This window comes from Platichthys flesus, chromosome 20 (genome assembly GCF_949316205.1).
Source record: "Platichthys flesus chromosome 20, fPlaFle2.1, whole genome shotgun sequence".
NCBI lineage: Eukaryota > Metazoa > Chordata > Actinopteri > Pleuronectiformes > Pleuronectidae > Platichthys > Platichthys flesus.
In genome coordinates, this window is record NC_084964.1 from 13,632,878 (window position 1) to 13,648,964 (window position 16,087).

At 41.4% G+C, this 16,087-nt stretch overlaps 1 long non-coding RNA gene across 1 annotated transcript; it reads right to left on the bottom strand.

Annotated features, from left to right (window-relative positions):
* Positions 1-7,014: 7,014 nt before the first annotated feature.
* On the bottom strand, positions 7,015-9,272 carry LOC133975755 (uncharacterized). Its single transcript, XR_009924787.1, has 3 exons — positions 9,230-9,272; positions 8,871-9,080; positions 7,015-7,474 (listed from the first exon to the last, which is right to left on the bottom strand). It is a non-coding gene; the product is annotated as an uncharacterized LOC133975755 (long non-coding RNA).
* Between the last annotated feature and the right edge of the window lie 6,815 nt (positions 9,273-16,087).

Here is a 16,087-nt window from a genome sequence, read left to right on the forward strand (position 1 = left end):
TCTAGCAGTGTGCCTGAATTCAATTTGTACTAAGTTGCAGCGAGAGACTTATGCATGAAATCCCTCTCAGAGCTTATTTTCACTCTTTCTTCGCTCCGTAATCCCTCCGCCACCGCCGCCTAGAATGACTTAGTTATATCATTATTGATTTACAACAAGTGGACAGTGTCCTGATTAGCGCGCTGCGATTTGCAGAAGATTTGGGCGGCGGGACACATGATAAAGCGGGATGTACATTTGAAATTATGTCAGACAGAATAGAAACGTATAACACAGTAATTCAGACGTCTATTTGTTGCTCCAAACAGAAATAAGGGAGTTTAATCCTCTGGTCCTGCTTGGAAATAATATTAAATTAAGATGTTATGAAGTTTAATAGGTAAAATAATAGAAGTCAGTCTTTTATCACATATTTTCCTCCAAATTTCAACATTTCCAAAAGAGAGAATAAGCTTAAAACATGCTGAACTGCACTGGTTTTGGTGCAAGCTACACCCACAAAGAGAGACCCCCTTTTTTGCTTTGTAATTCAATTTCTCTGCCTGTTGTTTATTTCATAGCTCCCCTGTGAAGCATCAAAAGCTGATGTTCTGTCAGCCCTTAACTGTCGTATATGTTTGTCATTCACAGCCCTTGTTAAAGCGGGAAAAAAAGAACTTGACTCTTCTCCTTTCCCCAGCTGAGAATTCCCAGAAGCAGAATTTAGATGGAAACTTTTTCTTTTGTCACGTTCCTGTCTAAATTGGCATATCTGGCTCTCTCCTTCCGAAACCAATAAACTGTGAACCTGGATGTATCTGTCAATCAAGCTCAAATTGACTGCAGCATGCCAGATGACAACAACATCCTCCAGAATATAAATATATATATTATTTACTGTATAGGAGCGGTGGGATGATCTGATTGGCTCTAATCAGCATCTGTCTTCACTCAACCATCATTCGGTTAATCAAAAAACCCACGTTGACACCGCTCGTCTCTGATGAACAACGAATTAAACTGCATATGATAAAACATTAAAAATAAAAGTTTAACTCAGAAGAGGGATGAATAATGAGACTTTTATTCCCTTGAAAAACTCCTTCGGTAATCGAGTTAATGCACAAGTGTGGATATCTTGATTTACTGTACATTTCATACACGAAACAGGCCATGCTTCTTAATTAATTCAAGGGAAGAAGAAGAAAAAAAAAAAACTTTTATGCTCTACCGTGAGCTTCGGAGCGAACTGTGACATTAATGTTATTGCTCCTCAATGGATAAGCAGTAATTATCTTTATGTATAGACCTCGTTGTGGAAATCACTCCTGAGGAAAGAGCAGGTTGGAGGCTCCACATGTGGGCGGGTGTGTGCGTGCTAATATAGTTTTGACAGCGCTGAGGAAATACACCTATGTCAGGTATCGTACCAGTGAACCTCATCCTGTACAACGCCGCGCACCACAGTGTCGGATCCAACTGTTGACCTTTCCTGGAGCCGCTTCGCACTAACACGCGTCGACTGAACAGCTCGCCGTGCGATTTGTTCGGCGCTTCCATGAATATGCTGCGGCGACCGAATTATAATTTGGTTACTGGTGTGTCAAATGTACAATAAATCCTCAGGATGTTATCATTTGCGGTGACACTCCAGGACGGGGGGTGGAGGGGCGGCGCGTGGAGAATATATGAAAATGCATTTCACGTCTTTATATCCGAGCAGTAGTCTTGGACGTTATGAAAAGAGGGGGAATGGATCTGCTGCTTTATGTGCTGTATCTAATTGGATTTGGCAATATATAATACGATTCTCCAGTATCCATCAATTCCTGTGTTAGACCTGTTTGTACGGCCGTGTCAGCGGGGCAGCCTCGCTTGTTATGATGCCTGAGCAGCAATTATGAGGTAATTTTGACTCTTGCTGCGTGAGGCCATCCAGAGGATACTTGAGGGGAGGTTCCTAATGAGTGAGCATTGATGGATTGGACATAATAAGTGCCCCGCTCGCTTGAAAGAAATAGTGGGGAAAGGGGGAGAAAAATAAAAAGGAGGTTGGGTGGGGGGGGGGGGGCTTGGGAAGGGGTTTGGATGACAGCACATTTCCAAACGTAGCAAATGAGCCTTTATTATACCTGTTAGCACATAGGTGAGCGCCACACCTTTTGCCAAGGCGAGGAGAGCTGGCTCGCCGGCTCAGCCCGCCACCAAAACCCATTTACCCTTCACCAGTAAATAATTACCCTAATGGCTATTGTGTGATACATGATGCAATTAAAGCCTAATGAAATGCACCTCACTTAGCGAACGTGTCAGGTCCCACAATAACAGGCGCCAGCGGTCCCGGGCTAACGGGGCTTGCTACCTGACTGGCCAGTAATAGGGGGGTATCCTCCAAAGCCGACAGAAGAGCTCCCTAATCAGCTGGATCTGTCAGCCCGCCATGTTTGTTTGCAACCGGGGGGAAATATTCCACCGGATTTGATGCAGGCTATTCCTGTTAGCAGAGCGGGGAATAAAAAGAAGCGGGGTAGAAGAGAGGGCACAATCATCAACCCCCATCCTTTCTCCCCCACCCCGCCGTAACCCCAGCGTCTCCTGCAGCTCCCCTCGCCCCCTCGCCTCCCCCACCACCGCACTCCCAACACCCCAGTCACTGTCAGGCCAAACACATGATGAATTGCCCTGTCAACAGAATTCATTCAGGGACCAATTAATTCAGCAGAAATGAACTAGAGCCATCAGTCGCTGAAAAACTCAGAGCAAAGAGAGCAAAGTAGCTCTCTTTGGAAGAAAGAGAGACAGTGTGTGTGTGTGAGGGAGAGAGGGGGAGAGAGGGAGAGAGGGAGAGGGAGAATGAGGGAGAGGGTGCCAGGGGAGTGCAGTGGAAGTTAGCCTGACAGGAATTGGTCATTTAATGCTTTAGCGCACTGGAGACAGCCCCTGTCATAGAGAAAGCCATGACAGGACTCCCCTGGTACTTTATTTATTAATTATCCAGAGCAGCAAGGGGCATTTAACTGTCTCACTCCAGGCCTGTCAACTCGACTTCTTGTCATCCCCCCCCCCCCCTCCATAAACAGGTCCTTATGACACCAGCCCGAGTGAAAGCAGGGCACGTAATTGTTCAAACAAATAAATGTTTTTATTGCGCTAAATAAAGTCAATCGTCATGTTGAAGCGCGAACCCCCCCCCCCCCCCTCCAAAACCACTTGTTTGTCTTTGAGGAAATGATCTCTGGCGGCAGTGGGGGGGGGGCTCCGGTGAGACCTCTCCATACAAAACAAAACCCAAATGTAAACACCCTTCAATGAACATATAAATGTATCTAAAACTTTGTGGAGAAGTGAAGCAGTTTTGAAATAGATACAGCATTCCCTTTTTTACTTCCTTTAACAAGTGTCCTTCTAGTTTCCTTTCCTTTGACCTCCCCAATACAAGGAAATACATCTTCCTGATCACAATGAAAGAAGAAGATTGCAGAGAAGTGTCTTTCTATCCCAGTGATCAGACTCCCTTAGAGTCATGCGTGACCCCTTGTGAGGGTCCCGGACCTTTCACCCAAATTTATTGGATTGTTCACTGGGCCAGGCCTCATCCCTCCACCAGGTTTGATGCAAATCAGTCCTGTTCTATTTGCTCAGTCTTGCTGACAAATAAACAGAACAAACCAACAGACAGAAGCAGGAGGTGACACCAACACAGAGGCTGGTAACTAAGGCTATTGTAAATACAGCAAGGAAAATAGGGCCAAGGCGCAGGAACGTGCACAATATCTTTAATGTTGTACTCTGTATCTTAACATCTGTTGATTATCATCAAAACGTGCATATCTTATCTTAATCTAAGCTTTCTAATCATTCCTTTACTTCTATGCTTTTCTCTTTACTGTTGACTCCTTTACTGCAAACTGAGTCCAATGAGCTGCTGCAGCAAATGGAGTCACTCTTTTTAAACACTACTGTATGAAACAAAAAAATAATAAACAAATGAATGGCTAACCTAATAATTGTTGAGTTCCTCTAGCTTTTCTTACTTTGGAGTGTTAATCTGAAACAACGAGATGAACATGATTTCCTCCGGTCCTCCTTGAGTCCGTTTTCTCTGCTGGAAACTCGATGAGACCGTAGTTGACCCGTTCATTCAAAGGTTTGATCTTTCTCTTTTGTGCCGTGTTGATCAGCTGGTAAATATTTGATGGAACCTTTTTTCTTTAACACATTTTTACCTCCTGGTGTAACTGGAGGATGGTGCTAGCAGCTGGGAAGCTGCTAATTCACCAGGGTATTCCTTACCACCATGACACAACAACCTGCAGCACGACAACAACATCACCTGCAATGCCTGCATCACAAAGAACTTCAGAGAAACAGGTAACACACAGAAACTTAATGAAGGGACGTTCAATTACTTCTCATCTGATACCCTCATTGTCACGTGTGTTGCAACAGTGTTGAGCTTAATAAGTTTCTTAATCCACACAGGCAACAAAGTCACAACCCTTAAGTGAGGACCCGCGATCAACTGAGAGCTTCTTCTCTTCTCTGCAAGTTTGAAACAAAGGCACTAGAATCCAGAGGAAAGCAGAAATAAGAAGAAGAAGAAGAAGAAGGAGAGCTGCAGTATATAATTAATTAAATGAGACTAATTAGGAACATGAGAGCAGGTGCCAGGCTATGGGCTGACAGCGCAGACAGCCAGACAACAGGAAGGAGAAAAAAAACCTATGGGTAAGGGGTGTAACGTGACAAGAGGAGGGACAAAGCAACTTTCTGTGTTTTGTCACATGAAACCTCCAAGGAATATATGTGACAGAAACTGTAGACCCAGACGCCATGGGGGTCTCTCCCTTTGTTTAAGACAGATTTTCATTTTGCCAATTTGAGCTTGATGAAGCCAGAGATTTTCCTCCTCATTATGTCTGCTCATGGATTTAAAAACACACAAAAAAAAAAAAAAGAAAGAAGAGAGAGACTTGTACCGCTGAGAAACTATATGTGCAGCAGATCACCGGAAACAACACAGAGCATTTAGAGACAATGCTCATATGAATTGAAGTGCAGGGCTTACATCACAGACTGCTCAGGGCTGGATATGCACTGCTACACCTTTGTTTGACAATGCATCACCTCCGCTACGGATACGTGCACACTGGCATACACACTACTCCGGAGTTTTAGAGTAACAACAGAGAAGTTTGGAAACGCTGGACAGGCAGAAACGATGCAAACACTTTAACAACCACTTACTGATTGGGTCTTTTCAGTCACGTCATAGCCTTCACTGATTTTTCAGGCTCCTATCACAAGACCCCCACCCAATGATATAACTGCTCACATGCATATAGGAGATGAGGTGGTACGCAAGCAATAAGCAACAGTTCCACAACTAACAACCAAATGCTTCCAGTTTACACCAGCACATGCATAAACAGTGTGAATGTGTTAGTATGGACGGGGATTAAAACCGAAAGAGTCAAAAAGCTTGTTTAAACCGAGAAGGTTTTAGATAACAAAAAAATAGTGTGGATGTAGTCTCAGCCTCTTGTGTAATATAAATAGAATCCCAGCAGTACAGGTCCAACAGTTAAAGTAAAAAATCCAGAGAGATATCAGCACGAATAACCATTCTGTTACATAACAAGAGTACAACATGTAAGAGAATCTGTATTGTGCCACAAAAGATCCTCTGGTTTTTGCTCACACATATGTGGTTCACCACATTATGGAAAGTCCAGCTAGTGCAGCCAGAGATACTCAGAGGGGGCATCAGCCTATTTTATCACAATTTGCTCGCTAACCAGTTACAAATGTGGCATGTGATGACAATAATGAGGCTTGATGTCACTTAGCCTTTGGGCCGCGTGTGTGTGGAATAGCAAAGCAGGATGTCAGGGTGCTGCAGGTCCTCCACTCCGGTACTGAGAGGCTTCCTGCTCGGGAGGTGACAGACACCTCGGTTAGAGAGAGAGCCGCCTCTCTAACAGCATTATAAATTACTGTAGATCCTATTTGTGTCAGTGGAGGCAAGTGGGGGGAAAATTCAACATCAGCCTATTTATTCATTTACTTATTCCCTGGCTCGGTCAGGCTCAGTGCTGCCGGGGAGGAGCCACGCTCCCCTCTCTGTAGTGCCTCTCTGCCTCAGAACAAATGCTGTGTGTTTACGGGGACACATGGGCATTTTATTTTAGAGACACCGGTGACATCAGAGTCAGTCAGGCCAGAGGAGGGAGAGCATCACAGCAAAACCATTTTTTCTCTTCTCCAAAGATGGATGAATTCTGAATTTGTTCTTAAAGTGTAAATAAACCTGCAAGAATAAACAGTATGGTAACAATATTCTTGCTGGGACATGGATGTAAATAATTCAGTCTTATATATAAGTCCTTGTAAGTGTGTGACATAACAGGTTAGGCATAAATATGAAAAAGGAGTAGGTTGCTCTTTAATAGAATAAAACCAAACCAAAACTAAATATATGACCATTATGAAAACAATTTAAATGCTCTATCAACTCAATTGTCACAGTTTGGTTTAGTTTGTCGCGTGAGGCAAATTTGTGAAAGATTGAAGTAACGATAGGAAAAGATTACTGTCGACAGGATGTGAATTTAATGCTCTCTTTTGTTGATTAATGCCAAATTGTATTTTTGGCTCTATGACGCTATACACTTTGTTTGCTCCACAGAAGAGAAGTCACATGTCAGGAAAACTCAAGGTCATTTTAAGCATTTCAAGAGTTTTGATTCCGTTTCTGGTGATGTTCAGTATTTGGTTAACCAGCTTTAGTTTAAGAACATCTTATACAAGAATTAAAAGCAAACAAGAAACATAAACACAGAATAGTAACCACAATACGTGTCATAGGTCTGAGCTAAATTATAAACCAATTATTATACTTTGCGTAATCAATAACACAAGACAGAGAATAGATCTTTAAAAAAATGCATGTACTTGCTAACATTGAAGGGTGCGATATAAAGATATAAAGTAACTGAAGCTTAAAGTTTTTTGTTATTGCATGCATCCGTTTATTTGAAAAATACAATAGCTAATACAGAAAAAGAGACAGCACTTTTTTTAATTATCGTGGGATGGCGTGGACTGTGCATCATCATTAGTTTGACTAAATAGCGTCGGTCAGTGACTCAAGCAGTGGTAAATGGTACAATTAGCAGGCTGAGCAGGGAGAGGTATATTCAATTTGAAAGCCTTCTTTCTTAATCCATCTCCTGTGATCATGAGAAATGCTGAGCTGTGGGCTTTTACGCTCAATTTTAATCAGGTTAATTCCGAGTAAAATGTCAACATTGTAATCAAGAACTAGCACACTCCAGCAAAACAGTAAATGTCCTCGGACGCTAAATTTAAATGTCCAACGGCTTTTATCTTCCTCATCTCCATCTTAATGTTCTCTGTCCTCTTGTGTCTGCACAAATTCCTCTGTGCACAGTTTGGCACATTTCCTCTTCAGCTGAGCATATTTGATTAGCAGCTAAGGAAAAAAAAAGGAGCAGAGATTAGTTAGAAACCTACATAGCAACCAACAATGAATAGCTTTAAGCACAGACACCAGGGAGGTGTTGACATGCTTCCTTAACATGAATCTGTTGTTCCTTGTTCTACTTCTCCCAGTGCCCCAGTGCTTAATCCCTCAGTGCACTTGCTCCGTAACCCCAGCAGGTGCAGTGGGAATCTATAAACACAGCTGGTGCGTCTCAGCGTCGAAACCCTCAGATCTGCCCTCACCTCCCAACCTCTCCCCACCAAAGAGCCCCCCAGTTTACCCAGAATACCACGCATAACCCAGATTCACGATGCTGGCGGATTCTTTAATCAGAGCGGTGGGTACAACAAGAGTTCATGTCAACTAATTACAAGTATTCAGCGTTGCCGTCAGGACTTAAAGACATTTCTCGGGGTTGAAAAGCCACTGAGAAAGCTTGTGCATCAGCATGAGACATTAAAACTCTCAGAGTCTCTTCAAAACCGGGTTTGCCTATTTTATTTGCATTTACTGTTGGTGTAAACTGAGAAATAATGTGATTTTTAACAACAAATTCAATTACAAAACCGAGAAAAATTAGAGGAATATCTCTATCTTGTAAAAAAAAAAACCTATTCATTGCAGATTGTACACTGAATAGACAGCCTGTCCAGGTGCAAACTATTTGAGTAGCACTGATAATAGTTACTGACAGTTATGATAAGGATAAAGGGAAATGTGCAATAATCTAGAGCAAAAAATGTGTTGATCTGCCGTCTCGATAGAAAATTATGTCATATTTACTGCATCCACTAGAGACTTGGGGCTTTTTTTGAAACATTTGTTGTGACTTTTCAAAAATGATCCATTAAAGTTACACGTTACATATGTTATTTATATTAGAATTTTGTGGTTATGGTTTTGTGGATTTATCTATCATGAAAATCAGATTTCCTATTAACAAATCTATGTTACTATAATAACGCAAGCATAGTTTTTCTACAACCCCCCCCCCCCCCCCCCCCAGCTAGCTGTTCTGCTCTTCGGCATTATAGCAATATATACAGACAAATGCGCACAAATTACACGCAATGCACACAAGCACCAGCTGTTGCAGGATTTTGTGTAATACATGCACGTATCAATTCCTGTGAATTTGTTGTAGGCCCGTACCTTCTGAATCCAACATCAAAATAAGTCAGGATAACTAAAGCAGAGGATATTTTTAAGTGGATGACCGGTAGTGTGTATTTTTGAATGAATGTATATATTAATGTTTATGTAGAGTGTCACTTATTTGATTTCAAGCGTTTTAAAAATAAGAAATTAAGACAAAGACAGAGAAGTGATCTATGATTGCAAAACCCTTATAACCCTGACAGTAGCTGTTAAAATAATTGAATACCTTACACGGCATCTGTTTTCCTGCTGTATGTACAGACATGTCACTGGGTGTCTCGTCTCTCTTCTAGGAACTTGATGACTCTGGGTATCGGCTGTCTCATTCACTCTGATTTAATGTTCTACTTGGCTTTGCATTTTAACTTGTTAAGGTGTCGTGGTCTATACCTGCCCGAATACGCTGGACCTGATTGCTTAGGAAATTCAGCGGTGCCTGTGTGTAATGAGAGTGGACAGAGGTTAGAACAGCTCAATAGAAGAGATAACCAGTCTTTGATCCAAACAGCCATGCAGAACATACAGGCAATACCATCAGAAAATGTACTGTCAGGAATTTTGGAGTTTAAATTACTCCTGATTAACCTGAGTGGAAGTGGAGGAAGAGTTTCAGTGGACTCGAACAGGCTGAAAAGAAACACGAAGACAGTTGCTCACAAAAAAAGCCGTCAACTTTTCTGAAATCTTATACTGCATTTACACAAAGACAAAAATGAAATGCTAAACATAAGCTATTCATACTTGTCACATCTAAGAGTATTATTGAAGCTCTTATTGCAATGAGGCTTTTTTATGTATGCACCTGTCACTCACTTCCATCTAAAGTGATGGTGAAGTGTGAGAACAGCCTTCACTGATCAAGATCAGTGAACAGTCTCACGTCTGCAGATGTCTGCTTTGTTAGTATCACAAAACATCGACACATCAAACCGCTGCAACGAAACATGAAGTAGAATGAGTTCTAAATTCTTTCAAATGGCATTAAAGCTTTTTTGGTCATATTTGTTGACTGACATGAAGGCTGTCAATCGCTCAACTCAGTATCTTTCATACTTTGCAAGGAAGCCATTCCCTCCCCCTCCCCCTTGTCACGCCACACTTATTAACTTCAACACACCAGTTATTTAGCGTCTTGTGTCAACTATTGTCAGGTGTAACTATGCTTTAAAGAATGTATTCCACAAGCAAGCTAAGCTAACTACCATTCAGGTTTACAGTGAATGCTATTCTGATTAGCTAATGTTAGCACAATAGAACATGTACTCCTAACTAAACAGAAACAAAGCCAAAATTACCAATGACGTCATTCTGCACCAGACTCTGTAGACGATTCCATAGGAGAAAAAAAAATGCTGATCATTTTTTCCTCTCTCCAGGATGAAGATGGCCTACTATCCGTTGATGTCACTGGCCCCTGTAATGAATATTTTTCTTCAATCAGGATTATGTTTGGATTTTTATTAAAAGTGTTAATTGATACTAAACATTGTCTCAAATCCCTCGGCTCATTAATATTCACAAGGGTGAGTTTAAAAAAAACAAACCACCTCAGCCACATTGTGACAGTGCCTTCCAAAACACCTGAGGGGGGGAAATGATTTCCTCATCGCCAGGCTAATGGCGTTCATTTCTGTTAATCTGTGGCCCAGTGTTTTCCAATTTGGAGGGTGTATCCTCACTCTCCACCATCTAATGTGCTCCAGGGCCGGGGAGAGGCCACCCGCTCCTCATCTCGTGGCACTTGAATAAATGGAGGCAACCTGATCGCTGGGAAGGACGTGGCCAGGCAATAAAGCAATTAAGACGTTCCAATTCTTATCCAAATGACAGGGCAGCAACTGCTCGGGAGAGAATTAATTTGTATATAATGGTTTTCCTTCTATTTTTTGACTCACATATTTAGCTCCACGGCTTTTTGTGGCCCTTTTGTGTGGCGAGTACACTCCTCCATTGGCTTGTCAGATAGATGGAAACAAATCTGTGGTTAATAGGTCCTCAGTGGACAAAAGAAGTCTATTGGAGAGTTGTTCTGTAACGAGTGGGAGGACAGGAAGTGACCAGAAGAAAGGACGCTGATAACAGGGTTGACAAACAGCTGCTCTTCTGTGGGGTTGACCGGCTCTTAGGGAGATTAAAGATACTACTGACAATGAAGAAGGCAAAATGTTTACCAACAATGTATCAAGTAGAGTTAGCAGTCGTCAAATATATAACTTCAGCTTGAACACACTTAATTAATTTGTGTATCTCTAATAAATTAAGTTTTTTAAGTTGGTTCAACAATGTTCTCTTTTCACTGTAGATTCAACAGATGGAGGCACCATGGACCATCATTGAAAGGATTAGTTCACCCAAAATAGCACAGAGTTTCTCACTTACTTCTCCTGGCACAGCCACACAGATATTGCGGTGGTTACGGCTTCATTGCCGTTAGTCTGTCTGTTAGCAGGATTACTCAAAAACACCTGAACTGATTTACAAGAAATTTAGTGGAGGGGTTGGATCAGGATTCAACAAACAGAACAGAAAAAAAAAAAATCAATGCTGACTTGAAGCATGAGACTGGAAGCACTTACATTTAGACTATTTCATCCAAAGGGATGATTTTCTATTAGTCCAAGGGAATTTTTACCTCAGCCACTCATGGGTCATAACACAGCAACTCCAGCCTCCACATATTTGTACTTTACAGCCATCTAGATCAAAACAAATACCTGTTTAAGTGAAAAATCCTGTTTCTTTTCCATTAGTAATATAGGTTAACTGACATTTTAGCGTAATTCGGTTCATTACAGCCAATTTGCTTTTGTAAAGAATGTAACTGTTGTCCCAGAAAAAAACAACAAAGGGGTTCAAAGAGGGATAATCATTTTCTAATCACAAGTGTGATGGCTTATAGACACTAAATGTTTGAGAGCAAACAATTTTCTCTCCAGCTGGTCTCTTTATAGATCATGAAAATATACTACTTAAATCAATGGGAGACATCCCACACACAATGGCAGCCCTGCTGTTCAATGATGGCTTTTGTATTGGGGATAATCTACTAAGGTCATCAATCATGTCACGCATCCTCTTAAAAAGAAAAAGAAAAGAAAACACGGGCCGATATAATGGATTGAAACATAGATTTTACAAAGAAAGTAACACAAAAAAGAATAGTGAGCTCACATGAATTCTGTGTATACAAAAAATGCATATGTTTAGCACCATGCTAGGGGAATAGTTTAGATGAAACACAAAGGGAGTCAATAAGGCAAAGTGTTCCAAATTCACTGTCAGGCATGTGGAGAGACAGGCGTTTTCACAGCTAAAGACTCCCTGGTTGAGCTGGAAATGTACAATTGACCCTGTCTGCCTTTTCAAAATGGTGCAACATTATGACCTGGGGGAATGTGTTGTCATCCAAATGAGATAAGTTTATTTTCTGCGATGTAGCATTTGTTCCATCAGGCGGGGAGGCTATAAAGCTCGACGGATCAGTGGGGAGTCGAGCTCGGCACATGTGGTGCGAACAAGGAGCCCGACTAAAAGGCTTGGCCGGCGCCCAAATCTCTGCCTCTGCCTTCTGTGCGGGCCCAGGCTTGGAAAGCAGGAGGCCACAATATTGTGGAACAAATTTCCTCTAATCTGAGCGTGCTGGTCTGGGGGCTCCGGCGGGAAGACTGCTCTCCTGTGCCCTCCCCGCCTGTCCCACGGATCAGCCCAGTTTACCCTTCACAGTGCCAACACACTGCAAGACGGATGAAGTATCGGCGGGGGGGTGAGGGCTGCCGGGAATCTCGGCCTTCACACAGACCGCTCATGTGTGCTCTCAGCAGGCCAGAGCTTTGCCCTGGAGAAAGGAGCTGAGTGGAGAAGAGCTGGCACGGGATTGGCCAGATCCCACCTGCACCCTCACAGCCACCGCTCGTACAACTTTAACAACTTTAAAGCGTGTCACCATCAGTCTGAGACTTAGTGTTGTTGCTCTTTAAATCGAAAAATATTAACTCATATTTAGTTTTCTTATTATCCGGATGCTCAAAATAAAACACTAACAGATACACAAGAAAGAAACTCATATTTTTATACATTCTAAGTGCAGAGCTCCTTCCGTTGTCAAGGACTTCATTTAGATTAAATGCGGTGCCATAGGCGCCGATGGAGACAAGTCACGTGCTCTGCCGGGGACTGTATCCATCAGCTTCCAGTCATTTTACAGCAGCATGCGGAGCTCCTCGGCTCAGGATTGATCGAGACAGGAAAGGAGTGGGAGTGATGAAATATATAGCAGATAATTATTTATAGTGGCGATGCTGTGAAGCTCCTCCAGCACTTTCTTTTTTTTTGCAGGGAGCTCCTCAGGAAATAAACATTGTTTATACACCACAAGTTTGAGTGTTAAATTTTTGAAGTGACAGCTTAAAGATGAATTCCCCACCCTTGTGTGTGACGGCTTACTCTTGATTTGAGGAGAAATGAAAAGATTATCATGACAGAATAACAATTTGAAGTTTAAACTAGTTGAAAATGAAAGACTTAACATATGACTTTCCTTAAATTTTAGTTCTGGAGTAAATATCTTCTCTTATCTGAACTATCTGGTGTTTATACTTTATATCTAAAGTTTAATTAATTCAATCAATCATTCTTTCTTTATTTGAAATTGATGACTTTTTTTTTATCTTCCTCCTCAACATTGTCATAAACTTTTGCCTTGTTAATAACTTCTGAGTAAAAACATCCTGAAACCAAACAGGTGGATACATATCAATACTGTGCATCATAACAGGAGTCAGATGACCATATTCTATATCCCCCAAATTCATATTCACACACTTGAGGTGAAGTAGGTGTGATTGTCACTGGCCCCTTGTTAATTGTAACACATTGTGCTAGACTTTCACACAGAGATCATGGGGAAATACATCCCTGGTTCTTAAAACATGGCAACTGGTTAGAATCTTATATGAATAACTACATACAAGTGTGGGTAAATATAAACTGTTTTATGTACAGTAATATAGATGCATGTACTTCATACAGGTATACTGATCTTACATGCTGTGTGGTGGAAATACATTTGGACTCTGTTAGTGTAGGATTCTGCCAGGAACTATGAAAACCTTTTTGGGGAGGTGAGAACAGAATGTAAATACATTGACCAGCTTTTTCTGAACACAAAAAGCATAACAATTATTGTTTAATATGGTGTCTTAAGAATGATTCCTTAAATTATAAGCATAATATATGTACTCACGATCAATAGACTTTCTTTTCTATAAACAATCTTTTCTATTTATATACAGCATCAACTTGCATTCTGTTGTGGTCATTTAAAAATGAGGCAGAAGACTGTGAAGCACAACAGTCTTCATCTCTGGACGGCTTACGGGAGCCCATTCTAGGAAATTTTCCAGCTGCAAAGCCTAGCTGAGCGCCGTTAAGCACCCGAGTGCACCCCGAGCCATTTTCCATTTGCAATAAACCCCGTTTGAAACAGGGCAGAACAACAGAAAAGTTGACTTGTTAACACGGGGAGAAGGAGGAGGACTTGTATGGTCTCAAATGAGCAGTCTGCAGTCTGGGGCATTTTCATGCACCCCAGGAGGGGGGGATGGGATGGAGGGGGGGGACAGGCGGGGAGGAGGAGTTGGGGGGGGACTGTGATTTCCATAGCAACAGTCAAGTCCCCAGCTGTCATGTTTGGGCTGAGATAGGTGCTGTGAGCATAGGGACCACTTAACCCCGGCCACACTTCAGCTTCGGAAGTTAAGATGCTGCTCAGTGTCTGTGCTGTGCCTCACTTAGAATGCAAACTCTATACCCCAGGGAAGATAAGGGAATGCTTCTGAATGAACCTGGAGATACGGGAGCTATGCAAAAAGGCCTCCTCAGAAATAATTAACCATTAATGTTTTTGGATGTCATTGAATGAAGTGCAATAGAAAAAAGAAAAAGGCACAGTGAGATCATGGAGTCAGGCTCACACACACAATGACTGAACAATGGTGGGGGTCTATTGTTTAGTAACCCGAGAAGACAGAATGTCAGATGCAAAAAGGTCCAGTCCAAGATCCAAAGTATATTTTCTCTAAGTTATTTGAATCCACTTAAATCTTTAATCATGAATTATAATTCAAACCTTTTTATCACAGCTTCTGCCGGGGGACAGCTCTATATTTTATATATCGGTAATGTCAAAATAAAAGCCTTGACAAATGAACTGTGCAGCAATTTACTTCATGCAATATTCTCTGTAAAAAAAGACGATAATCTCTCTTATTATTCTGCACCATTGTCCAGGTCACATGGTTTATCCCGACAATCACGAGCAGCGGAGCGCTCCTGATGCTGAAATGAGCAAAAGTGAATTCAAATTAAGTGTGAAGCTACAAGCTTTTGGTTCGACAGGGAACACGGTACCATTCAAGTGTTTAAAGTGGGTCCCTTTAGTTTAGGGCAGAGCATAACGTAAGGGCAGAGCATGAGAAGCAGAGAAAAGGAAGGTAAATTATAGAGTAAAAACCTCTGTACTCTCAGTAAACAGAAGCTGCTGAGAGGACATAGGTTTTCTGACTTTCCCAGCTAATAACTTAGCTCATTTAAAATGTTACACATATGAATTGTGTTGGCCAGTCAGCTGTTTTTAACCTTCCGCTGTTTGTATTGGTCACTTGTTAGGATAGAATGGCTAGAGGTTAACAACTGAAAGATTCTCAGAACTTAGTATTACAGTGGAAAAGTTAAATTACCATTGAAACCGCAGGGTTGATTACCACAGTGTAAAGATCATGAATAAAACTGTCCAGCATCAACCACAATAAACACTAACAGAACACATGCTATATGGGTTGCAGTCATGCTAACATTCTCTACCAGCTACTGAGTGTTAGCTAGCTAGCTAACAACAACATTCCAAAAAAACAAATTAGAAAACACACTCAACATCCAGTCAGTGTTTTAACAAAACACAAAAAAACAACAACACTGGGAACATATTTAAATGAGCTAACATGGTGATGACGTACCGGGAACAGGTGAGACGCAACACTTCCTCTGTGGTGGCTGCTTCCAGAAAGAGGCATGGTGGCTGAGAGCTCCCCCTTCAGGACTCTGCAGGCATCACTAATCAATCACAAGAATGAGGCTCAACTGGTAGATCCCAGATAACCCCCTCTGACACAGGCATGGGTGATTTTAAGGTTTTTAACCATGATCATCAGTTTTTCAACATTTCAAAATCCTTATAGAACATTTTAACCTTTTTAAAGAATCGTCTTTGTACATTTACAGTTGTGAAATTATCACCTGTTTGACAATGAATTTCATGTTTGAACATCACACTGAAATATGTTTTAAATCATATAATTCTATTATACAGTGAAATCATGTTATATATTATTGTCTCACATGACATATGACACATTATATTCTTATTTCACTTACTTTTATTTTTAG